This window comes from Canis aureus, chromosome 29, assembly GCF_053574225.1.
Source record: "Canis aureus isolate CA01 chromosome 29, VMU_Caureus_v.1.0, whole genome shotgun sequence".
Lineage (NCBI taxonomy): Eukaryota > Metazoa > Chordata > Mammalia > Carnivora > Canidae > Canis > Canis aureus.
In genome coordinates this window covers 27,385,116-27,409,651 of record NC_135639.1, presented here as the reverse complement: position 1 = coordinate 27,409,651, position 24,536 = coordinate 27,385,116, and the positions used below count along the sequence as shown (strand labels likewise).

General features: G+C 49.7%; 2 long non-coding RNA genes across 8 annotated transcripts; one reads left to right on the top strand and one right to left on the bottom strand.

Moving 5' to 3' along the window:
- Window positions 1-12,299: 12,299 nt before the first annotated feature.
- Window positions 12,300-23,412, bottom strand: LOC144301226 (uncharacterized). 7 transcript variants are annotated; one of them, XR_013368016.1, is made up of 6 exons: window positions 23,300-23,412; window positions 22,328-22,426; window positions 22,021-22,111; window positions 15,672-17,608; window positions 14,397-14,524; window positions 12,300-13,262 (listed from the first exon to the last, which is right to left on the bottom strand). It is a non-coding gene; the product is annotated as an uncharacterized LOC144301226 (long non-coding RNA). The 7 variants fall into 7 exon arrangements; XR_013368012.1 differs by lacking the exon at window positions 12,300-13,262 and having other exon boundaries at window positions 13,597-14,524; XR_013368015.1 differs by lacking the exon at window positions 12,300-13,262 and having other exon boundaries at window positions 13,597-14,524; window positions 15,672-15,842.
- LOC144301227 (uncharacterized) lies at window positions 14,847-16,174 on the top strand. Its single transcript, XR_013368019.1, has 2 exons — window positions 14,847-15,520; window positions 15,642-16,174. It is a non-coding gene; the product is annotated as an uncharacterized LOC144301227 (long non-coding RNA).
- Window positions 23,413-24,536: the final 1,124 nt, after the last annotated feature.

Genomic DNA, 24,536 nt, shown 5'->3' with positions numbered 1-24,536 from the left:
TCCCTCCTCAGCTCTGCCTCCCCCCTCCCCTTTCCTTGGCTGGGTGGCTGGACCGCTGCTGTCACAGCAGATAGATAATTGAAAAATGGGCCTCACCTTTGCAGCCAGCAGGAGTGGTTCAGGCGGTTACTGCCAGGGTTACCTACTCCATCTCAGGCCCAGACTCCAAAAGAGATTCTGAGGAAATTGGATTTTACATGGATGTTTTATTCGGGCAGAGGCTTTAGTGTATATAAATACAGCCGAGGAGGCCTTGGCACCAAGGATGAGTGAGGCGAGACAATCCTGCCTGGGGCCTGGAGGCTCAGGGGAGGCAGGCGTTCCATGTGCTCAGCTCTGGGTCCCAGACCTGGACGTCAGTGCATTTCCCCCTCATCATCTGGGACTAAAAGAGGTCAATGCCTCTGAACGGCATCTCAAAAGCTACCTTGGGAATAAAAAAGCATGAGACTGTACACTGAGAAAAGAAAGAAATAGACTGGTGAAGTTTGAGGACCGATTGGATAAATATTTATTGAACCTTAACTTGTGAGGGTTTGTGTTTTGGGCACAGGAGTAAGTTAGACATGACTGCTGCTTTTCAGGGACAGTTGGGAGAATGATGACCTGGGCTTTCAGGTTAGGGACAAGGAAAGGGAAAGGTGAGGAAGTGGGAGCTGGACCAGATCATCCAGGGAAGCTAGAGGAAGAAGCAGAAGGGAAGTTGGTCTGCTGGGGGAGATGAGGACCCTACCAAACCTTCAGTGTCTCTGTCCTGGGCCTGGTTAGCAGAGATCCTCCAGAGAACAGTTAGATCATTGTGGCCACCAAATCTATAGGCAGGTTCACATCCAAGGTGTTGCAGTGAATCCTGGTGAAACTCTGAGGGCTCCAGTGATGGTCATCAAGGATCAAGTAAGGCCTTTGGGAGAGGCCAGGGACAAGGTATGAAGAGGGTCCGCACGAGGGACCTCTTTGTGGGTGGCCTAAATTAAAGGCATATGGGCAAATGTAGGGTACCTGATGACCAGGGAAGTAGGATTTGGGTGTGGGAAGGAGGGAGTAGGTGTTTGGAAGCCTAGGATAAAGAATCCTCCCGGGTTTGAATGCCCCTGTCTTCAGAGAGGGGCCTCCATTTTAGTCACGGGCAGGATCTTTTATGTGCCTTCCTTGTCCGATATCTCATTAGAGTCCATGTAGTTGACAGCTTTTTTTCTTGGAAGGAGGTCTCCTCGTGAGCCATCCCATGACTGCAGGACTGGTATTAAGGTGGGTAACCAGACTCAGAATGCTCACTGAAGGGTCAGGGGCTCCTTCTGAGCTCAGAGACAGCAGCTGCTTTATTCTAGCCACATCACTGAACACTGGACCAGTACTCCCCCAGATTCCAAAGCCCCCTCGTCTTCTGCCACATTGTTATACTGTTACATCATCAGCCTACAGGAACAGGACAGATGCTGGGTAGATCATGGCCATCCCTCCAGCTGCCCCAAACACATCTCAGGCACTCCTAGCTGGCATCTGGGAGCTCTAGTCCAGCTGGAGGATGGGGGTATTCTTGGGTAACTGGACTGCCTGCCTGACCTCCATCAGCATCTTCTTTCTCTCTTATGGATTACATTCACCCTGACAGCCATCGGGGAGGGAGACCCTTCCCAGCTATCAGGGAGCCAGGCCACTCCCACTTGCCCTAATTAACTTTGCCTTCTCACTTCTGCTGTAGGAGAGCAATGGGAACTTATGTCCTCACTCTCCGCCCCCCAAAATCTGTTCCTGGGATTATATTCCCTTCCTTGTGACTCATTTTACAAATGGACTCTGAGATTCCCATCTCACTCCCAGTCTAGGATTCCTTGAATAGGTTGTCAATGAGAACATGAGTATGTGTGTGTGCATACACCTGTGTTCACTTGGGCATTGCATGCCCAGGGTACAGGGGACACCATTCATGAAGCAGGACTGGTTCCACCCTGCCTTTTTTTTTAATATTTTATTTATTTATTCATGAACGACACACAGAGAGAGGCAGAGACATAGGCAGAGGGAGAAGCAGGCTCCCTCTGAGGAGCCTGATGCAGGACTCGATCCTGGGATCTCAGGATCACAACCTGAGCCAAAGGCAGATGCTCAACCACTGGGCCGCCCAGATGCCCCCCACCGTACCTTTTAAATTAGGAAATTGACATCAGAAAAAAAAAAAGAAAGGCCAGAAAGTGACTCTCCACAGTACGAAGGATGCCTCTCAATCTTCTAGTCACTTCAAGGTGGGATTCTAGAAAGTCATTCTTCTGGGATCATCTGCCAGTAAGCCATCAGAAAGGATCCAGGGAAATGGAGGGGTTGAAGGTACTAGAAACAGAGCCATGTAAAGCTCAATCATTTGTTGTGATTCAGAGCCTGTTCTCTCCTTCTCCCTACGTAAGAAGCCCGCTGGAGGTGGGGTTCCAAAGAGAATGGACCTTTTAAAGATAGAAAGCCTGGGGCGCCTGGCTGGCTCAATCAGTAGAGCACGTGACTCTTGATCTCAGATTCGTGAGTTCAATCTCCACATTGACATAGAGCCAACCTTAAAAAGGAAGAAAAAGGAGATAGGAAGTCTGTTTCAGGGGGGCCTAGGCAGCCATTAGCAACTGGAAGTTGGAAGCCTGGCAGGGAAAGCCAGGCCTCACAGAGGAGCATTTCCAGCCGTAGCAACAAAGCCAATGTTAGCTGCATGACTGTGGTGAGAGTCACCTTACCTCTCCAAGATTCAGATCCTCATCTGTTAAATGAAAAAATTAAGGTATTTTTCAGCTCTAATTTCTGTGATACATTTTTTAATTAAGTTTTTATTTTAATTGTAGTATAGTTAACATACAGCATTATATTAGTTTCAGGTGTACAATACAGCGATTCAACAACTCCATATATCACCCAGTGCTCATCACCACAAGTGCCCTCCTTCATCTCCATCACCTGTTTCATCCATCCTCCCCATCTGTCTCCCCTCTGGTAACCATCAGTGTGTTCTCTAGAGTTAAGCGTCTATTTCTTGATTTGTCTCTCTTTGTCTCTCTCTTTTTTGTCCCTTTGCTCATTTGTTTTGTTTTCTTAAATTGCACATATGAATAAAATCATATGGTATTTGTCTTTCTCTGACTTATCTTGCTTAGCATTATACTCTCCAGCTCCATCCATGTTGTTGCAAATGGCAAGATTTCATTCTCTGTGATGGCTAATTTCTGTGATTCTAAAGTGGTGAGTGAATATGTTCAGAGAGCCCAACTTAGGATGAAAGAAGGAATTGCAGGGTTGAAGATCTGGGGTCTTCCAAGCAGGATGAAGGAATGTAGTCATGGGGCCAGCGGGTCCTGCTGTTGCTTTGAGGACTCTTGCTGGGCCCCAAACAAGTACAGAGCAGGGAAGCAGCCAAGCCTTGGGGTAGAGGGAAGCCAGGGGCAGATCCAGAAGGCAGTGTCACTGAAATTGTCTCATGCTTAGAATCTAGCTCGTGTGGCCCAGAGGTCTTGGGGAAAAAACCCAAGCTGTTGGTCAATCCAAACGACAGGAAATCCATGCACTTTTATGTTTGTAAGCGGTGTTTGGTGAGGGCCTTTGCTTGGCATCTCCAGAGTTTTTTAGCAAAGTTTTCTTGTTCAGAAATGTTAGTATCACCTTGGCTATTAGGACAGAGAAGGGATCAGGGCCCCCCTAGTGGCAGAGTATGGTGATTGGCGGCAGCAGGACCTCCTCAAGACTTCCTGTGGGAACAGGAGACACAATGTGAGGCGGGGAGGAGATAGGGGGTACCCTTGGTAATGGAGATACCACCCCCCTCCCATCTTAACTCTGAAGAGATACAGCAGGTGACCAGAGAAGCCTTGCAGCAGAAAGCTGCCTTGGAGGATAAACTTCAGAGGGAAAAGACTAGAAGCCCAGAGCACAGGCAGCGAGAAGCCAACGGGCAAGGGAGGAGAGGGGAGGAGAAGGGAGGGAAGATATCCCTTTCCACGGTTGTGCCTTGGCCCCTGCCCAGGCAAAGAGGGGCATATTTTCTGACTTGTCCCAAGCCCCTGCATCTGCCACCTTGTTTACCTCGTGCCTATTTATAGTTACAGGCTCCAAGCCTGGCATGGGACTCTGCGATTTATATGACTATAAACCTCCAAAGGGCACTAAGAGCTGGCAGGGCATGGATAAAGACAAGGGCAGGCCTCCCAAGGTCAAAATGGCCACCCTCCCACCGCTGCTAAGCTTATAACCCACTAAAGGGCAAGAGATCACAAGGCCAGTCTCAGGCAAAGAAGAGATGAACAGGAAGCCACAATTACCTCTTTGGCTCTCTTTTCCTACCCTGAGCTTGTCCAGTTTAAGAGCTGGAACAAGTTCAATAGGACCTTATTTGTTTTGTTTTGATTTCCTGTTGGGGTGGGGTAAGGAAGCTTGGTGTGGGAGGGTGGATCTCTTCAAGGAGTGCTGGAATTTGGAGAGAGTGGGTAAATCCAGAAAGGGTGTCTGCAGCCCAGCTCCCACTTGCCCATCCACTTAGCAGAAGGGAAAAAAGAAAATCAGACCTGGAGCACTCCTGGCCCCTGCTTGTGTTTGGGGGCCTTTGGAAGCCTGAGCTGGTCCACCTCTCACTTAGGACAGGGTACGCTGGTGGAGTACCCAGTGCCTGGGCCACCAGTCACCATGGGATTATGCTAGAGCAGCTCGTTGCCCAAATCCTTCCCTTTAGAGGCACCCTCGTCAGCCTCTGGCTGGCCCTCTGCTTCACGGTCCTCTCCATTGCCTATTTCCTTCCATCTCCTGTGTGTTCTCCTCCTGTTTGTTCTCATCCCACTTCTCCCCCCAAAGTGCCCCACACTGTGCCTGCTGTCCCTGCTCCTTCTGCTGTGACTCTTCCAGCCTCCTGCTGTGAACTTTCCCCCAAGCCCTCTGCACATGATTTATCATATGAGCATTAAGGCTAGACATAGCTCAGTTCTCTCTCTCTGTGTGTGTGTGTGTGTGTGTGTGTGTGTGTGTGTATAAGAATGTGCTGGGTAGGTGGACAGAGTCACAAGTCACAGGCTGAATAGGTGTGAACATGAAAGAGAAGAGAAACCCAGAATGACCTTCTCCTTGACTGTTTTGTTATTTCTCATCAATCTTTAGTCTGCTAGACCAAACTTGAGGGCCAGGGTGACCCGGTAGCCATTTCTGGCCCTCCCGTGGCCCTCCCTTCCCCATCAACATCATGGGCCTTAGACCCCTCAGGAGTGGACTAAACATGGTTTGGGACAGGCAGAGCTGGGAGCCAGGGGTTGCCCAGCTGGAGCCAGTCCTCTAGTGGGAAGAGGGGCACTAAGGACACTGAATTATCAGTCCACAGAGAGGAATTAGGGCTCTGGGTAAAGTAATACTCCAGGGAAAAGAGGAGGTTCCCAGGGGGGATGGGCTCATTCTCAGGCCCACTCCTCCCTCCCCCTTTCCTAGCCCAGCCCACAGAGGTAGATAGGCAAATCACAGTCTTTTCCTTCTCTGAGGAGGGGAGACAGGAAGTGGATAAGATTCCAGAGTCCAGAGAGTCCTTTTCAGTCACTTCTAGTCTACTTTTTACCTGGCACCTTCTGTGGGATGGAGGAAGGGGGCATCTAGCAAGACATAGATCAGGTGGGAGGATGGGTCTGAGGAACTGGGTGGGGCTGGGGTGCGGTGGAGAGGAGCCAGGAGGACCCCTACGGGGCTGGAAGGAGGACGGAGCTTGCCCTCTTGCCCTCTCCCAGAGGGAGGCAGCAGAGGACCATGGGAACTGCCCTGTTCAGTGATTGGCAGTTCAGTTGCCTTTGGGACCTCTAGCCACCATCCTAAGGGACTCACCTGGTTTGAAAGTTTCACACCTCCAGCCCCTGCCCCTCTGCTGGAGAGAGAAGGGGCAAGTCAGCCTGTCCTTGATTTGGCCTCCACAAGCCCCTCCATTCATTCCTAAGCAGAGGCTCATTTCCTTCATGTCTGGAGCTTAGAAAACATACTTTTGTTCATTCTCCCATCCCCTTACATTCCTCACCCCCAACCTCCCAATTCCTTATCACGCACATCCACTTGGGGGCCATGACCCAGCCCTGAGTCACCACCTGAAGAGGCTCGTTCTATCCAAGGGAGCTACCACTAGACATTGTTTCCATCTGATTCCCAATCTTTCCTAGAGAGTTTTGAGTGAGGTTCATACTCTTGATGTCTCTCTTCTCCTACCCGCTCACCAGGCCCAATTACTTGGGTATGGGGACCACATCTGGACCTGGGGATACACAGGAGACAGTCCCTCATGCTGTGGGCCAGGCTGGTCTGGGGGCAGCAGCTAGGTGGAGGAGATCTGAGATGTGGCCTAGAGTTGAAAAACCAATGCCTCCAAGTCTAGAAACATTCCCCTCCCTCCTGGCATGGCACCTCCATGGTCCCTCAGCCTGTCTGGAAGTCATCAGGGAGGAGTGGGGTGCAGCAGGGAGCATAGGCAGGGAGGGAAAGTGAATAGTATAGGGGAGGAGAGGACATTGGTCAAGGGACTAACATCTCAGTTGCTGGCAGCTCAGAGTTAGGAAACTAGAAGGAAACCAGAAGCTTAAATGTAAAGCCTGAGCAGAGAAAACGTGCCTTGAGGGGCTGCCTGAGCATGGGGTTGGAGGAGCTAGGGACAGAATGGCCTTAATTTGAGGATATCTTACCCAAGAGGAAGGTAAGGCAGAACAGGGTTCTTGAGAAGAAGAGGGCCAAGGAGTTATTGTGAGCCCTTGTCAGGGTATGAGTGGCTGAGAGAACTGAAGACCTGAACCCTGAGAAGCAGAGAGGCAGAGTTGGGGAGTGGCGGGATGGCGCTTTTCTCTCTTACCTCATCTCTTGCTATTGGTGTCAAAGAATCCTGGAGTTCAGAGCATCCAAGATGTAAGGCGGTGGGCACCTTATAGGTCACCTAGCTCATAACCCATTTTACAGGTAGAAAAGAGAGGCTCAGAGGGGTAGGGTGGCACTGGGTCCCAGGGTGTACGACTGGCCAGCCACCAGCCTAGTTCCCAGACCCCACATCCGCCTCATCATACGGAACTCCATGCTGAGCTGCCCACCCCGTAGATCTATTCCCTGATTAAGTTCTCCCTCCTCCATCTGCCCTGTTGCTGTTCTATGTTTAGATCCCTCCAGATCTGCCTGTCTGAGGAGCCCTGGTTGGAAAACCTCCCCTTCCTTTCCTATTCCAGACTGGGGCTTCTTAGGGGCTCCCTTTGCAACTTGAGATGTCTCTCGTCTTTCTATGAAAGTGTCTCTCCCACTCTGCCTCTGCCTCTCCCTCTTTCTCTCTTCTCCAGCCCCGCCCCCCTCCCCCCCAGCCACTAACCCCTCCTTTAGATAGAGCCTCTGAACTGCTGAGATGAATCTCTCAAGCCATGGTTCTGGCCTCTTCTTAGTAATTGAGCTGTTCTCCCAAGTAGTGGTGGGGGAGGGAGGCAGTGGCAGCCTGGGTCTGGTCCTCCTCCTCCTGGCTTAGCCCACCCCACTGTGATCCAGCAGAGAGTGTGAGGAGGGGAGAGGTGGTGATGCTTCCTCTTCTCAGCCTGCCTTCTCCAACTCTGTCTCCCCGGCTTCCCCTCCCCACTTCATCTCCAGCACAAATCACATGGTGACAGCCCCATCCAACCTTTGGGGAAGGGTTTGTAAATGTGTCTTCCTTAGCTCTGATCTCCAAATTGTTCCTTTTATTGCATTTGTCACGGTGAAGATTAAAGTCCCTGGGTGGCCTGCACCACAAATCACAGTGTGCACTCAGGAAGCGGCTGCAGGTTGGGAACTGATGGAGGGGTCCGGGCCCTGCACACACTCCCAAGCACACACTGCCGTCCATGGTGTGGACTTGTATCTAGGAATAGGAGATGGGCCCCTGCTGTTCCTGTTCTGAGCTGTTGGCCCTCTTGGTAGCACAGTTTGCGATCTCTTCCTCCAGGCTGTCTTCCAGGTTCACTGTGCCCGTTCTATAGTGGGCGTCAGTACCTACATAGGTCTCACCTGTTTCTCCCATTAGAAGAGAGGGAAAGCTGTGTTCATGTCACAGGTGTTTTGAGATATGCCTCTATCTCTGGCCATGTCAATCTCAAGATCTCATCCTGGAAACATTCCCAGTGGGTCACGGTCAACTCGGGCCCAAAGGCCCCCCAGGAACCCACATCCAGGACCCAGGAAAACAGCTAATCATACCTTGCCCAGCACCTCCAGATCCTGACATTCATTTTTATCCTGCCACACAACCTGGTGCAAAAGGGACAGCAGAGACAGAGGAGACTCTGCTGAGGGACCAAGAGGACAAAAGCTGCCTTGTCCACATGCACGGAAAACCAGCTCCTTTCCTACCCCCTTACGAGGTAGGCTTCCTGCCTGTCCCTCATGCACATTCATAACATTCAAATTTATGCCGTAATCTCTGCCGCTCCATATGTATGAGCCTTTGATGGGTGTTTGGGTTTATGGGATGCACCCAGCCCTCCGTTCCCTCACCCGCCCACCGCCTCCAACCACTGCAAAGACGCTCGTACATAATTGACATCGGCAGATTCTTTCATTATACAAGATTTAGCATCTGCTCGGGGATTGCTCGCTCCTCACTCACTATAGATGACTTTTCCCTGAGTTTCCTATTATCAATTCAAATTAGCCCCATTTCCCCACCCGACCAGTACAGCGTTTACACTTGACAGTGAGGAAACAGCAAAGCTGTAATGGGCTTCTCAATTATTTAGGCCCAGTTAGGCCAGGACCCAGAAGGCCTCGACAAGGGATTATGCTGAGGTGGGGTCATCACAGAGTGGAGCATAGGGTCTCCACCATTTGGTCTGTTTGGCTTCCTCACAGCCCTATACCCTCACTTTCCACCCCGGGGGAGCCCCCCCATCTGGTCTCTAAGGGGTGGGACAGTCCCTTGCTGCCCCCACCCTCAGCAGCAGCTCCTCCCCTTTTTCATGCCCACTTCTCATCTTGTCTGCTTCATATGAATAGCAATGGGCTACCAGCAGAAACCAAAGAGGTCACTGGCACCACCCTGGCAGGCCCCCTCCCCTTAAGATGTCTATCTTAAAGTACACCTCTGTGAAGATTCAAGGTGGTAGGCTAGGATTTTAGAGATACTGGCAGAGAAAGACAGAGACAGATACCAGTGAACATTAGAATCATGCTATGCAACCCTAGGAAGAGAGAGAAACAGACCCAAAAACAGAGATACATGAGAGCCTGAGGGAGCTGGGAGAGATGCCATTGGCGTCCGGGAAAAGTCACAGGAAGAGAAAGGCTTGGGTGAGGCCCTTTCTTAGACCAAACTGGCTGCACAGAACTGTAATTAGGTCAGTGCTGCCCACCTGCTGGTCTGACGAGTCCAGGCCCAGTGGCTATTCAGGAGTCATGGGCTTCCTGGAGCCCACTAAGTAGCCCAAGCACAGGGCAGAAGCTCCAAGTCAGCATGGTGGACCTAGGCCCTCACTCTAGTCAACCCACAGTCATCTTGAGCAGGGCTCCTCCTGCCCCTTCCTAATCCTCTCTTCCCTCCCTCCCCTCCTCTCCTCCCTAGTGCCCAGCCCCTCCCCTTTCCTAGCCCAGATCAGTTTGCAAGGGCAGTGATGGGGGAGGCAGCAGGCAGGGATCTGAGAGGCTCTGGGATTAGAGGTGTCTTTCCCATGCTCTGCTCCTCCAGAATCAAAGAATTCCTCTGTCTGATTGGATTTACCCTAAGTCACAGGCGTGTGGGACCTTCTTTCCCTCAGCAACAGCTGGAAACAGCCCTAAATATGATTAATTAATGTTGTAAAAAGCCCCGGACACAATTAAGATTTATGTGTGTGTGTGTGTGTGTGTGTGTGTGTTGATAGGGGACAGGAGTGGGGGGAGACGGGTGGATTACCAACTACCTCCAGGGCCCTCCAGGGGAGTAGAGTGATATTTCCTTAGAGACATTCCTTAGATACCCATCCCGGACAGGGGTCATTTTATTCAGCCTCCAGCTTTTAAGCAGATGAGCCCCTTCCTCTGTCTGTCCTGGGGGCACTGGGTGATCTTTTGCTCTCTCTTCCCTGATGAAGCAAGGAGGGTGGTGTTCTGGGGCAGGTGCCTCATCTTTTTTCCCTTCACCATGAAAAGAGTGTTCTCCCCCAAACCTCAGTTCCTCTTGCTGGGTCATTCTAGGGATCAAGGACATATGCACAATCCCTCCCCCCCAACATAGCTGCACAGACACAAGCCCAAAGGGATGTAAAGCTGGAACCTCAGAGGAATCTGAATAAACCAGCTGCCACCCAAGATTCCTACCCTTGGAGAGGTCTCACTTTCATTCTCAGAGACTCGTGTCTTCAAGACAGGACAGAGATCATTTCTTTGGACTCCCTCTTGCAGCTCTCAGATGACAAAACCTCATCTGAGGAGTCCTCTCCTGACGCCTGTGTGATTTGGACAACCCAGCTTTGATAAAATGCTTGCAGTGACAAGTGTTACTTATAATTCTGGAAGGGAAGGGACAGGAACACAGATACTTCCAAACAGCAAACGATCTGAAAATCAGTTCTCCAGAATCTTTGAAAGAGCACTGGATTTCATTTTTATTTTTTTAAGAGCACTGGATTTTAATTTCTTTTATTTATTGCAACTGACTGATCTACTTCTGTTTTGCTGAAATGACCAAGTCTAAAAGGAGGCTACCTAGGTTCTAGTACTGATGGCCAAAGATAGAATGGGTCAGAAGGAGCAGGGAAAAAGCTCCAGACTCTACATTCCATATCCGGATCATTCTAGCATCGGTAGCCCGAGTTTGTAAGGCCTCTTCTACCTTATGGCTCAGTCCCCAGGAAGTCTGAGGACTGCCTGGTTTAGCCTTGGGAGAGGATCACCATACATCCTGATGGAGTCCATAACAAACATGGCCTTAAACCACTAGGATTGGAGTTCAACTTCCTGATATCAAGGAGTCTGTGGAACTCCTTGTCAGTTTCCTGCCCCATTGCAGGCGAATCATGAGGCTCAAAAGTAGCAGGGGTGTTCCAGAGGCCCCACATGCAAATGTGTTGGCTCTACCTTATGGGTCAACTGTGCAGAGTGCCTTCCACCCCATTTCCAAGCACATCCTTTGGGCTCTACAGAGTACCATTACCAGGGAGATGAGAGAGGGACTGAGACAGTGTAAGCAACGGACCTTTGTCCCAGTGAGTGAACAAGGAGGAGGAAGAGGAGATAGAGGGGAGAAAAGCAAGCTGGCGATAGGGAGCTCCTCTGTGAGTGTCCTTATGCTTTCTTACAGATGCTCTGCTTCTTTGCTGTCTGATATTGATGTATACACAGGTGACCCTGTGCATCTTTTTTTTTTTTTAGATTTTATTTATTTATTCATGAGAGACAGCGGTGGGGCAGAGACACAGGCAGAGGGAGAAGCAGGCTCCATGCAGGGAGCCCGACATGGGACTTGATCCTGGGACTCCAGGATCACATCCCGGACCGAAGGCAGCGCTAAACTGCTGGGCCACCGGGGCTGCCTGACCCTGTGCATCTTTATAGGTCAATGTGTCTCTGTACATATTGTATCTCTACTCTGTGTTAATACTTCATGACCCTATAGCTAGGGATAGGTGTGTCACTAGAAAGATCAAGAAACTAGGGGATTACCCAAAAGACCAAATCAGGGCATCTTGAGTCTTTGCTGAGCACACTGTCAATTTTATATTATTATTTTCTCTAAATTTATTTATTTATTCATGAGAGACACTGAGCGAGAGAGAGGCAGAGACACAGGCAGAGGGAGAAGTAGGCTCCACCCAGGGAGCTCCATGCAGAACTCGATCCTCGGACTCTGGAATCCCACCCTGAGCCAAAGGCAGACACTCAATGGCTGAGCCACCCAAGCGACCTGAGCATAGTGTTTATTTATTTATTTATTTTTAAATTTTTATTTATTTATTCATTCATGAGAGACACAGAGAGAGGCAGAGACACAGGCATAGGGAGAAGCAGGCCCCGTTCAGGGAGCCCGACGTGGGACTCTATCCCGGGGTCCCCAGGATCACACCCTGGGCTGCAGGCGGCGCTAAACCGCTGCGCCACCGGGGCTGCCCTGAGCACAGTGTTTAAGACAAGCAAAGGGGACCGCCTGGGTGGCTCAGTCGTTGAGCATTTGCCTTTGGCTCAGGGTGTGATCCCAGAGTCCCAGGATCCAGTTCTGCATGGAGCTCCCTGCATGGAGCCTACTTCTCCCTCTGCCTATGTCTCTGCCTCTCTCTCTCTCAGTGTCTCTCATGAATTAAAAAACAAACAAACAAAAAAACAAAAAACAAAAAAAAAAACAAAAAAACCCAAGCAAAGGAATATGAAGTGGAATGCCTTTAGGAGAGGCATGTGCTTTTGAGGTGCAGCTACAGACCCTACCACTCCCTATTGCATTTTGCTGGTTGCTTCACATTTACATAATCTGCCTGGCACTGTAATGCTGACTCTGTCACCTCTTGAAGGAGAAGGCAATATGCTACTATTTGCCCACCCATGAATTGGCTTCCTTCAGAGACAAGGCTGGGGTCTGGCTACCAAATTCTCTGGGACTCAGGGGTACTGGGAGCCATTTATTTGTTCCTCTTCAGTATCAGTAACACCTGAACTGAGGGGAGGAAAACAATCCCATCCTTCTATGAGGGAGAGGAGCAAAAGATCATACAGAAGATACTGGAATCCAGTCTGCCTCAGTGGGACTCAGAACTTTGCACACTGTCTCTTCAACTTTGCCAAGTCAGTTCTGAGCTGAGGCTGAGATACGAGAGCGGGGGCCGGCGGGGGGGGGGGGGGGACAGAGACCCTGAGGGATTACTAATTTCCAGTTGATGAGTCCTCAACATGGGCCTCTGCCAGAGGATGGAGAGGGGTTTGGCCTGATGGGATGGCCCATTCTGTGGCCTCACAGATAGGCAGACCTCCCCGCCTTCCTGTTCAGCATTTTATAGCTACCCCACCCCACCCTCCATCTTCCCAGGAGAAAGGGAGATTTATCAGTCCCAAGGAAGGTAGACTCTAGTGCGTCCTTTACACTTAGGAGAGTTACCTGGAATGTGTGGGGCTTGATGAGGGGCTGGGGATAGGGCTTGTTCTTAGTGCCTACTTCACCCTTGCAGCTTTCCAGCTTTCCAGAACTCTCAGTGGACCTGGTAGGGTCAGGCTGCTGAGGGCAACCATCCTATGATAAGTCTGTCCCTGGGATTCCCCCATTCTGGCAGCAACTTCCAGAGTAGAGATCCTGATTACAAGCCTTTTGACTTCCAAGAAGCCTAGAATAGACATGAGAAGGGAATAAAGAGGGCACCTTCAGGGAATATGAGTATTGATATTTTATAGTCATCATTTAATGAATGTTTATTTTATGCCAGGTATTTTACACTTACACGTTATATCTCATTAATGGCTACAACCATCCTGTAAAGTAGGTATTATTATCTCCTACTGATCAGATAAGGGGATTGATGGTCCAGATTAAAAACTGGCCCAAAGCCACACAGCTATTAATCTGGCTCTTTCCATTCAAGGGCACTGCCTCCCCTTCAGTAAATCAATATAAAAGCTGAGGTCAATAGGGGTGCCTGAATGGCTCAGTCTGTTAGTCTCAGGGTCATGAGATGGAGCCCAGCATCCCTCTAGGGGCTCAGCAGGGTGTCTGCTTGAGATTCTCTCTCCCTCTCCCTTTGCTCCTCCCCACCCCCTTTTTCTCTCTCTCCTCTCTTTCAAATAAATAAATCTGAAACAACAACAACAACAAAAACCAAACCCCAAAACCTGAGGTCAGTAGGCAAGGTGGGAGTAGGGCAGCTTACCAGATTCAGCAAATAAAAATTCAGGATGCCCAGTTAAATTTGAAATTCAGATAAACAACAAATTTAGTTTAAGTATATCTTATGCAGTATTTGGGATATACTTATACTAAAAAGCTATTTGTTGTTTACCTGAAATTCAAATGTAATGGCCATCCTGCATTTTTTTAAGATTTTATTTTTTTATTTATTCATGAGAAACACAGAGAGAGAAAGAGAGAGGGAGGGGCAGAGACACAGGCAGAGGGAGGAGCGGGCCCCACGCAGGGAGCCCCACGCAGGGAGCCCGTCGCGGGACCCCATCCCAGGTCTCCGGGATCAGGCCCTGGGCCGAAAGCAGGCGCCAAACCGCTGAGCCACCCGGGCTGACCACCACCCTGCATTTTATCTGGCAATTCTAGGGTGGGGCCCAGCCCTGCCCCATTTTTCCCCCAAAGCCTTGAGGGAAATAGGCCTCAAGCAAAAGGTGGTCTGAGCTCAAAAGATGGCTCTGGCAGCCCTGACAACCCTCATCCCTCTCCCTGACTGGATGATCCTCAAGAGTGGGGCAGGGCCTGGGGTGTGGGGATCTGCCTGCCCCGCAGTTCAGGATCGCACCCATTCACCCATCGGTAGGGACGGGTCCTTTCTCATCCCAGCACTGGGCTGCTCCACGGGCAGTGGCAGCGGAGACCACTAGTGGGGTGGAGTTGGCGGGGGGCGAGGCACCAGCACAGGAGAGGTCCCTAAAAAAAAAAAAAAAAATTGAAGAGGGAAAACGTCAAGAAATCTGAGATGTCAAAAAAAGCATCCAAGCAGTTATCCTGGGGGGCAAAAAACGTCCTGACATTTATTTTAGGGTCAGAATTCTATCACGGGAGTGCGGGAGGGGCTGGGGTGCGGGAGTCCCGAGCAATCGGTTCAAGCGCTCGGACCGCGGGGCCGTGGGCCGCACCGTAGGCCGGCCCGGGAGGAGCGGGGGCGGGGGCTGCTCCTGCTGGCGCCCCGCTGGCCCCCGCCCGCCCTGGGCCTCGAGCCGGGCTGTGGCCGCACCTGGGGTCCGGCCGGGGACTGGGCCGGGCGTCCCCGCGGGCGCGTCTCCGCAGCTCTGCGGGCGGACGGCGCGGCTCGGGCCCAGGCTCCAGCGCCGGCTCCAGCGCGCGCTCCGGCGTCCGGCGTCCGGCGTCCGGCCGGGCTCGCCTGGCCACTCCCGGCGCGCCTGGCTCCGCTCGCTCCGGGCGTCTCCCTACTGAAGAATTATGTTGCATAAAGCAGCCGCCACCATCTTGAACTGGCAGTGAACTTTGCTTTCTACATATAAATACAGATAGCAATCACACCCCAATCAGCGCCGAGGCTTCAGGGCATCATCTCAGCAACTCTAACTTTCCCATTACGATAATGTGATTTTCACTCAGTCTATAATATCACCAGCCATGAATAAAGCAACTGGCTCTGTCTCTCTCCTCCCCCCTTCCTCTGCCTCTCTGCCACCCTCCTCAGCCTTCTTCCTTTTCCTCCCTCACTCCCTCCTCTCCTCTCTCTGCAACCTCTCCGGGTATCCGTCTCCATCTCTATCTCTGCATCTCCAAGCATCTCGACCTTTCTCTCCCTGCCTCCCTCCTTCCTGCTCTCCATCCCCCCCCCCCCCATTCCCTAAATACTAATGACAGGGATTTGCAGTGCCCCAGGCTCAGTTAAGTTCTGCTCCCCAGCTCTGCCATCATCTGCCTTTGCCTGAGGTGAGAAACTCTGCGGGCTTGGAGGTGGTGGGGGCCGCCTGCAAGGCTTTGGGGAGGGTGAGGAGATGGGGAGGAGAGGCTAGGAATGGGCTTCTTCCCTCCTCTATCCCTCTTTCCTTAGGTACCCCGATGGCTGTGTAAGGATTCCTACCAGGAGCCAAAGCCGGAGACTCAGCAACTAAAAGCATCCGCCAGGAATTGCTGAAGGGGAGGGTCCTGGAGGCTCTGGTTTTCTGGATTTGGGGGTCCTCATACACAACCAGATTCCAAGTGCCAGACTATTGTGAGTGGATACAGCTGGTGAGAGGATGTCTGGAGAGGCCTGGGAGAAAGAAGGAACTGGCCCAGACTTCTAGTGCTACTTCTGAGTACACTCGGCCCTAAACTTGGTAAAGCTATCCAGACTGGAGGTGTCTACCAGGACGTAGTTTTAGCTAAAGCTCACAGGGGTACCTGGGTGGCTCAGTCGATTAAGCATCTGCCTTTGGCTCAGGCCATGATCCCAGAGTCCCAGGAAAGAACCCCATGTTGCGCTGCCTGCTGAGCAGGGAGCCTGTTTCTCCCTTTCCCCCTGCCCCCCACTTGTGCTTGATCTGTCTCTCTAGGGCTTCTTTCTCTCTCAAATAAATAAAATATTTTTAAAAATAGATAAAAGCTTACAGACAGCCTTTACCAAGGTGTTAGCCACCTTGTCAGAGCTCCTGGAAAGGCCTCTTGCCTTCAAGGACACTCCAGGGTGGTAGTGGTGCTGGTGGGGGGAATTATCTGTGCCTCTCTGGTCATTTCTGGTCATTCACTTATCCATCCCCCTGGGTTTGTATTCCAGTTCTTTCACCTACCAGTTTTGGGGCCATGGACAATGCTCTTAACTTTTTAAAGCCTCAGTGTTCTCATCTATAATACAGGGATAATAATAGTACCTGCTAGTGAATAAAATAATGCCTATAAAGTGCTTAACACAGTACTCAGCACATGTTAAATGTTCAATAAATGTTAGCTATTATTACCATTAGCAAATATTGAATAATCACCTGCTGTATGTGTTAGGCAGTACACCATGGAGGTAAAGAACCTATAGTTTTGGAGTCAGACTGTCTGAATTTGAATCCTAGCTTAGCCACTTACCAGCTTTGTGACCGTGGGAAAGTCACTTAGCCTCACTCACAGTCAGTTTCCTCATCTGTAGCAGGAATAATAATAGTCCCTATTTCATAGGGTTATGGTGAAAGCTGCTCAGACTAATCTAGTGTTTGGCACAGGGCCGACACATGGCAAGGGCTCTAGGAATATTAGCAAGCAGGGGTCTGGCAGGGCAAATCCAGCCATTTGTGAGGCAAACACTGCTCTGATTGTCCCAGAGACCACATTCTGTCTGCTGGCTAGTCTCTGGGACCCTGACTTTTCCCATTGCTCTAGACCATTGATGGCCTTCACCTTCCACTTCTGTGGAGATTGAGAGCTTGCTTCAATTTCGAGCCCTCAATTTCGCTGGCTATAAGAATTGTGACTTTTCAGCTGCCCATCTGCCTGGGATGGGACTAGGATTCCTGCCTAGTGCCTTCCTTGGGCAATGGTGGGAAGAGAGGGTGTCTTCTTTTTTTTTTTTTTTTTTTGTCTTGTTTTAAAGATTTCACTTATTTATTTGACGGGGGTAGGGGAGAAAAAGAGAATACACAAGCAGATGGACCAGCAGACTCCCAGCTAAGCAGGGAGCCTGAGGTGGGACTGGATCCCAGAACCCTGGGATCATGACCTGAGCCGAAGGCAAACATTTAACTGACTGAGCCACCCAAGCACCTCAAGAAGGTGGCTTTTGACTGCACTCTCTTAGGCAAGGGTTACAAGGTCCAGAAGGCAATTCTTTTTTTTTTTTTAAGATGTATTTATTTATTTGGGGGTGGGGAAGAAAGGGGGGAAGGGGCAGAGGGAGAGGGAGACAAGCAGCCTCCCCGAAGAGCAGGGGCTCACACAGGGCTCAATCCCAGGACCCTGAGATCATGACGTGAGCTGAAATCAAGTCAGACACTTAATTGGCTGAGCCACTGAGGTGCCCCCAGAAGGTAACTCTTGAATGTTCTCCGTTAGGCACTGGTGACAAATTAGAAACAGACACTTACATTCTGACCATTTCTGCATTTCTAAGTATTTATAGGTCTATTTGCTTGCTTGCTTTTCTTGGTTTCTCTCTGAAGGATCCTTTGGCAGCATTCCAGCCTGATCTCAAATGAAAGAGAGGAGAGAAGCCTCCACTCACTTCGGTTGGGCCACAAAAGGGCACCAGGCGTTATGATGGTCAGAGCTCCTAATTCTGGGGCCTGGAGAGGCAGACCCAGGGGAGGAACTTTAGGGTACAGTGTCAGGCGAATGGCTTATTTGGGTCACTTTGCTCATACCTAGTCTCTGCTTGGCTCTGGGAGCAAGGAAGCTACCCTTCAAAATCCAGAGACTAGGAGTACTTGGCTGGCTCAGCCAGGAGAGCATGCAACTCTTTTTTTGTTTGTTTTTAGATTTTATTTATTTATTCATGAGAGACACACAGAGAGAGGCAAAGCAGGCTTTCTGCAGGGAGCCTGATGTGGGACTCAATCCCAAGACCCTGGGATCATGACCTGAGCCAAAGGCAGATACTCAACCACTGAGCCACCCAGGCATCCTGAGCATGCAACTCTTAATCTCAGGTTTGTGAGTTCAAGCCCCACAATGGGCATGGAGCCTACTTAAAACAACAACAATAACAACAACCAAAAATAAATAGGTGTGCCTGGGTAGCTCAGTCAGTTAAGCACTGACTCTTGGTTTCAGCTCAAGTCATGATCTCAGAGTCCTGGGATCGAGCCCCACATCAGACTCTATGCTCTACATGGAATCTGCTTGATACTTTTCTCTCTCCCTCTCCCTCTGCCCCTCACACTTGTGCTGTCTCTCTGTCTCTATAAATAAAACCTTTTTTAAAAGATTTATTTATCTATGAGAGACACAGAGAGAGGCAGAGACATAGGCAGAGGGAGAAGCAGGCTCCCCTCAAGGAGCCCAATGCGGGGCTCGATCCTGGACCCTAGGATCACATCCTGAGCCAAAGGCAGATGCTCAACCACTGAGCCACCAGGGTGTCCCTTTAAAAAAATTTTTTTTATTTCTTTATTCCTGAGAGACAGAGAGAGAGAGAGAGAGAGAGAGAGAGAGGCGGAGACACAGGCAGAGGGAGAAGCAGGCTCTCTGCAAGGAGCCCAATGTGGGACTCAATCCCGGATCCCGGGATCACACCCTGAGCCACCCAGGCGTCCTTCTTAAAAACAAAACGCAACAACCAAACAACCCAAATAAATACACAAAATCCAGAGCATAACCCAAAGTATTCTTCACTAAGTGCATTAGTCAAGGGAACCAAACAGTCTATTAACACCCCCTATAGAACTTGGAGTCTGACCTCATCCCTACTCACTGTACTCCTCAAGGACAAATAAGACAGGGCTCATGCCTTCCAGATAATCACAGTCCAGTGCGGGAGACAGACATGAAAACGAAGCAACAGAAGGCACAGTGAGAAGCCAACACAACAGGGTGTGATGGGGACAAAAAGAGAGTGGTCAGACAAGTAGGACTTCCTAGAGGAGGTGGTACTTCAGCTCATTTGTAAATGTGGGCAGAATGGCAGGGGAAGAGAAGAGCATTTCAGGCTGGGGGAATGGCAGATGCAAAAGCCTTGAGGTGTCCGACAGCCTGCCACACTGGGAGAACCAAAGCACAGAGGGTGGGGTCACTTCGAGGGATGCCAGTGGAAGGGGACAGGTAATAAAAGGCTGTGGCTGTGCAAGTTGACTTCTATCCGGAAGGGCTTTAGTAGTGGAGTGATTTGTATTTCCAAAAATAAAAATAAAAATAGCTCTGAGGATGATGAAGAAAATGGGGGAAAGGTGCATCCAGAATAACTGGAGGTGGGAGAAGGGTGAGGTGGCTCTTAGACCTGTGCATGGCGGCAGGGTGGGGATATCAAGGAGTGAGGCTTCAGAGTGTCTTTGGAAAACTGACAGAATTTTCTACCTGACCAGGTGTGGGGATGAGGGAGGGGATCTCTGGCTGGCTGCCAGTTCTAGCCTGGGTGAACAATCTGAAGTGACACAGATGGGGAATAGAGGAGGTATAGAGTAGGTTTGGGTGGAAAGTGCAAACTATTGAGTTTTGATTGGGACTTGTACTTGGGGCGGGGAGGGGGGAGTCATCTAGAGAACATCTCAGTGCAGATATGCAGGAGGCTAAGAGGCCATTAAGAACTTGATGGTCATATATGTGGAAATTAAGGTGTCTGGTAGGGAGCCAAAAATAGCTCATGGAGTTCAGAAAAGAAGTCCTATCAGAAGACATGGACTGGGGAGTCACTGGCTTTTGGATGGTAATTAAGGCCATGGGAAGGTCAGTTACTTGGGAAGAACAAGTGAGGAGAGAGGGGGTAAGAGCAGAGACTTAGGGAGGAATAGCACTCAAAGGGGTGGTGTCAACCTTGGTGACACATTTGGATCAGCCAGGGAGCTTGAAAAACACCCATATGTAGGCCCTACCCCAGATAGACAACCTGAATCTCTGGGAGTAAGCTGTAAGAGTTCCTCCGGCTGAGAACTAGTGACTCAGAGGGAGGGCAGAGAAACAGGGCTAGCAAGGGAGACTGAGAAGGAATGTTCAGGAAGATAGGAAGAGTTTCAAGGAGGGAGAGTTCCAAAGCATCAAATTTTGCAGAATAATAAGTTAACCTCTACCTAGTACTTAATGCTATTTCGGGGACTCTACATGAATTCTCTGAATCCTCCTGGAGATCCTATGAAGCAGGTACTATTATTATAATCAGTATTTTAATGATAAGGAAACTGAGGCACAGAGATGTTAAGTAGTTGCCCAAAGTTGCAACTAGTAAGAAGAAACCAGGATTCAAGCCCAGGCAGGGGGCTCCTCATGGCTGTGCTAGGCCACCACTCTGGCAGTGGCCAAGTGAGGTAGTTTAAACATGTAGCTGGTTGGAATAATCTTCCAAGGGGTCTCCTTCTCTTCTTCTCCTTTCTCTTTTTTCCATCTCTTTCCCTTTTTCCTCTCACCCTAGGTCACCTAGGCCTGCTCCTCACCCCCTTGGCCTTCTTCTGGCTGACAGGCCAAGTGGGGCTAATTTTCCTCCTTCCCTCTTGTTGAAACAACACAGTCTGCCCCTTATCAGGTTGCCACAACTGTGGGCACACAGCCAATAGTGTATTCACTCACCAGGCTGAGCTGAGCATTTTTTAAAGCCTCCACAGTCTTAGAAAGGGGTGGGAAAGGGAGGGGTGGGGAGTCAGGGTGATACAGAAGAAATAGAGGATCTGTTCCTCTTGGGAAGTAAGTCTTCTGGGAAGTAGATGCAGAGATAGGCCTTGAGAAGGAAGGAGACTGGAATCCACATTCACATGGAAGGGATGTGACCATAATCAGACACCTGGGTTATACCCTACCTGTTAGAATTACCAGGGGTCTTCAAAAACATACTATAAGGGCACCTCCAGAGCAACTGAATTGGAATCTCTGGGGGCATGGTGGGATTTCAAAGCTCTACAGGTGATTCTAAAATATTGCCTGGGTTGAGAACCTTAGTTTTGTTACTTCCCATTGAGTGGTCTTGGGAAACCCATTGGACCTCTTTGAGCCTCAGTATTCTTTTATCTGTAAAATAGGGGTAGTAATCTTGCCCCTGTCTACTTTATACAAGTAGTTACAATGGTCAGATAGTCTGTCAGATGTGATATATGTTGTTAATTATGTAGGGCACTATGTAAAAATGAGGTGGAATTAACCTATATAGACTCTAAAATACAAATAAGCATGTGTGTTCATTTGGGGCAGGTAGATGCACTTGAGTACACACACACACACACACACACACACACACACCCCAGTCACCTGAGGGTCCTGAAAGCAGAGCTGTGGTTTTCTAGATATGGCCTTTTATGTTTTCAGCCTTCAGAATGTGCCATTAAAATATGGAGAGATGATCTGGTGTGTGTGTGTGTGTGTGTGTGTGTGTGCATGCGCGCGCACGTGTGTGTGTGTGTGTGTTTAAATGATTGCTAAAGTGCAGCATCATTTGAGTCTGCCTGTCAGCCTATCAGAAACGTCATCTATAACCTTCACTGTTTGCAGTTTAATCTCCCCTGCCTCCCCACGGGCCCTGTTCTGACATTTTAAACCCCATAAATGACAGTAGTGCTCTAAGCCATTTTGAAAAAAGCCAAGCATTTGGAAAAAACACACATAGAGACATACCCCTAAATTCGCCTTCCCCTGAACACATGCTCACTCACGCTCATAAGTGGAATCACACACATGCTCACATCCCCATACTGGCTGATTTGGGAGAAGTCACAGATATAGCCAACATAAGTGCATGTGAGTGACAGCAGATGCAGATGGATGAAGGCATGGTTGTTTATCTGATGCCCATGCACCCATTCCAGTGGACACACAGTGACACACAGGAGACATACCTTTCTGCTTCCATCCTCAAGTCCCATCCATTCTTCTGCTTCTTGGTCTTGAAAGACAGTGGAAGAATCCAGGGTCCTTGAGAGGTTGGTTCTGAGAGCAATGGGGTGACATGGAAGGCTGAGGGGCCCCAAATCTTGGAGCTAGTGTCAGGCAAAGATGTATATTGATAGGCTCTAGGTCTCCACTCTTGGAAAGCCCAGGGGTGGAAGGGGATTACTAAGCAAATTGCACCCCACCCTATCAGCTGCTAGATGGCTTACCGCACTGGGGGACTAGAATAAAAAAAGAAAACCCAGAGATACTTACTAAAGGGATGAGAATGAGTATAGAAGATGCTGACAGTGAGCTCCTATCAGACAGGTTCCTATCAGCTCTCGGCTGTATCCCTCATACCTAGCACAGGATCTACAACACACAGAGGCTTGTAAATATTTGTTGAATGAATGAATGACTAAAAGAATGTGTAAGGGGAGTCTGGGTGGCTCAGTTGATTAGGCAGCCAGACTCTTGGTTTTGGCTCAGGTCAGGATCTCAGGGTACTGGGATCAAGCCCTGTGTCAGGCTTCGTGCTCAGCAGGAGTCTGCTTCAGGATTCTCTCTCTTCCTCTGCTTCCCCTCCCTCCCTCTCTCTCTCATTCTCTCTCTCTCTCTCTCTCAAATAAATAAATCTTAAAAAAAAAAAGAATGTGTAAGCTCTAGAGTAAGTGGTAAGAGGAGTAAATGTGTGTGTGTGTGTGTGTGTGTGTGTGTGTGTGTGACGGGGATGACGTTGAGGATGGGAGATTAGCTAGTTAAGGACAGTTTCTTAGAAAAGATGACTTCTGGTCTAGGACTGGGAGAGAGAGGCCCACATCACATCTGATATCCATTTTTTCCAAGGTAAGTGGCTGACTTTTCTTTTTCTTTCTTTTTTTTTTTTTTTTAAGATTTTATTTATTCATGAGAGACACAGAGAGAGAGAGAAAGGCAGAGACTCAGGCAGAGGAAGAAGCAGGCTCCATGCAGGGAGCCCGATGTGGGACTCGATCCTGGGTCTCCAGGATCATGCCCTGGGCCGAAGGCAGGCGCTAAACCGCTGAGCCACCCAGGAATCCCCTGTGGCTGACTTTTCTTGTTTGGACTACGACTTTACAGCAAGATCTCACCACTCAAAGATAAGACAGACTTCCGAATGTAGTGGGAAATGGTAGGAGTGGTGAATTAGGATTATTTTTGTGCAGTTGTGGGGCATTTTCCTGAGCTGGTGGACTTTTCTCCTTATGCGCAAAGCATACATACTGGCAGAGGATAGGGACTCTGGGCAGCCCTGCTTGATGCTGAGGGACTCTGTGGGTTCTTTGTGGCAGGGCTGGCTCCTGTAGCCCTCCCTCCCTCCACCTCAAGTTGTCGTGTACTTTAAGGAACTGGTTTCCATGGCAACCAATTAGTGTCAGAAAGTGAGGCCTGTGATGTCAGAATGAAGGGTAGGATGAGAAACTTCCATCCCCCACATCCCTGGCTCCTGGCTCAGTGTCTGCAGCTTTGCAGGGAAAGCTCTAGAAGAGATGCAGGACATTGCACTCCTGAGAAGCACACATTCTAGGTCAGGGCCCAGGAGCAGGGACAGAGTAGAAGATCTGATTCACCCGGCAGTGTCCCTACCTGCCACGTGACTCCAAAATGCTGACAAGGCTGTGGGCCCAGTAGTCAGACTGTGGGCATACTTAGAAGGGTAACAATAATCTGAGACTGTTGCCTATGCTCCTCCCTATTCCCTAGGAGAGGGATCCTGGGCTTGCTTTATTTTGGTGGGGGTAGGGAGGCTGTAAACAAGGCCAAGAAGGAAGTAAGTCTTGGCTGAAAGAAGAGGAGACCCTGTTCTCAGGTCTCATGAGAACTGTTGTCACCCCACTGGAGGTTTTGGTCCATGGGAGGAAAGTATATGCTTTAAATAAAAGGGTAGGGAGCCCAGCTAGGAATACATCCAGAGGGTATAGGACAGATATACAGTGGGCACTTAGCTCCTGATTCTTGGGGCAAAGAATGAGATATGGGTAATGGAACCTCGGCAGTTTGAACCCCTAGATCCTTGGGACCATGGCTGTGCTTCCTGAGGTATAGTCTGGTCAATCTGGAAATGTCAGTCTAATCAGATGACAAAAGGCAGAGTGTAAAGAACCTTGTCCTTAGGAGAAAAAAGAAGACTGAGTGTTCTTTCCCTGGACTTCTTGGCCAAAATATGCTGACCTCATCACATCAGCTAGGCAGAGCCTTCTATAACAATGATGATGATGAGGAGGAGGAGGACAATGATGATGATAGGCAGCAACAGCTATGTGGCACTTTATGAAACCCCTTTGTCCTGCAGTAGCCCATGGCTAGGTAGGCAGGACTTGTCTGCAGGTTGGATCTGAAAGCAGACTTTGGGATAGCGACCATGATGCTGGAACTTTATTGGGGAGTGCCCTTGGAATTATCACTAGTGCAAAAGAAGGAGCTGGAAAGAAGCAGGATGGGACAGAGGAAGAAATTGGGC